The 1845-nt window shown below is 38.2% G+C and overlaps 1 pseudogene; it reads left to right on the forward strand.

Moving 5' to 3' along the window:
• Window positions 1-221: 221 nt before the first annotated feature.
• On the forward strand, window positions 222-318 carry LOC142455733 (U6 spliceosomal RNA; annotated as a pseudogene).
• The last annotated feature ends 1527 nt before the right edge of the window (window positions 319-1845 follow it).

Here is a 1845-nt window from a genome sequence, read left to right on the forward strand (position 1 = left end):
CCTCATCCATCCCTTGTGAACCCTTGCTAATTTACAAATTATCATTATTTTTTCAAGTCTTACACTGGCTGATGTCTCCCTGCACTCCCTTTTCTGACAGCAACACAATTCTGACATGTCTACAAGTGGCTCAGACACCTCACAAACGAAGGTTTGGGTTGCCCAACCAGCAAAGACCCTGGACTAACCAAAGTGCTTGCGGAGGATAAAGAGTATGAGGAATGTTCAATTAGGAAGCACAGATACTAAAATTGGGACCATGCAGAGAAGATTAGCATGACCCCTGCACAAGGATGATGTGAAACTTTCCATTTTTTAGGAAAAATATATCAATAATAGTTGCACAATATAAAGAGTGAATTGGCATTCACTTATGCATATATTAGTTATTGGATGTTTCATTGTGTATGCTTTTGCCACAATTAAAATATTAATTATACTAATATCAATGAGTATGAGGAAGAAGAAAATTTTCTAAAATTGATTGTACAACTCTTCTTGATTGCATATATGGTAGAAGTGCCAATAAACCTATTTTAAAAGTATATGAAATAAGTGAAGGTAGTTTTAAATACTAGCTATGAATATGTGATCAGTTGCAGAAATGAAGACTAATTGTTATGAATATTGCCCTTTTTGTATATATATATATATATTTTAATTTTAAGTCTAATTTATTATTTTTTAAAACAATTTTATTGGGGCTCGTACAACTCTTATCACAATCCATACCTACATCCATTGTGTCAAGCATATTTTTACATTTGTTGACATCATCATTTTCTTTTCTTTTTAATCATTTTATTGGGGGCTCATACAACTCTATCACAATCTATATATACATACATCAATTATGTAAAGCACATTTGTACATTCATTGCCCTCATTATTCGCAAAACATTTGCTCTCTACTTAAGTCCTTGGCATCAGCTCCTCATTTTCCCCCCTCCCTCCTCGCTCCCCACTCCCTACTCCCTTATAAATCCTTGATAATTTATAAATTATTACACTGTCCGACATATCCCTTCACCCACTTTTCTGTTATCCATCCCCCAGGGAGGAGGTTATATATAGATCCCTACAATCGGTTCTCCCTTTCCACCCCACCCTCCCTCCACCCAGCTGGTATCGCCACTCTCACCACTGGTCCTGAAGGTATCATCTTCCCTGGATTCCCTGTGTTTCCAGTTTCTATCTGTACCAGTGTATGTCCTCTGGTCTAGCCAGGTTTGTAAGGTAGAATTAGGATCATGATAGTGGGTGGATGGAGCGGGGGTGGGGGTGGGGGGTGGGAGGAAACATTTAGGAAGTAGAGGAAAGTTGTATGTTTCATCGTTGCTACACTGCACCCTGACTGACTCGTCTCCACCCAGCGACCCTTCTATAAGGGGATGTCCAGTTGCCTAGATCGACTTTGGGTCCTCACTCTGCACTTCCCCTCTTTCACAATGATATGATTTTTTGTTCTTTGATACCTGATACCTGATCCCTTCAACACCTCATGATCACACAGTCTGGTTTGCTTCATCCATGTGGGTTTTGTTGCTTCTCAGCTAGATGGTCACTCGTTTACCTTCAACCCTTTAAGACCCCAGATGGTATATCTTTTGATAGCTAAGCACCATCAGCTTTTTTTGCCACATTTGTTCATGCACCCATTGGTCTTCAGCGATCATATTGGGAAGGTGAGCACACAATGATATAATTATTTCTTCTTTGATGCCTGATAACTTATGAGCCTTTTTGTATAATTTTATCAAATAGTTTTGTTCATTTATAAAATATAAGATGTAAATGGAATAGTGCATTTTGTTGTATGTGTGTCAGTTGTATCATGTTAGATAC

This window comes from Tenrec ecaudatus, chromosome 8 (assembly GCF_050624435.1).
Source record: "Tenrec ecaudatus isolate mTenEca1 chromosome 8, mTenEca1.hap1, whole genome shotgun sequence".
Lineage (NCBI taxonomy): Eukaryota > Metazoa > Chordata > Mammalia > Afrosoricida > Tenrecidae > Tenrec > Tenrec ecaudatus.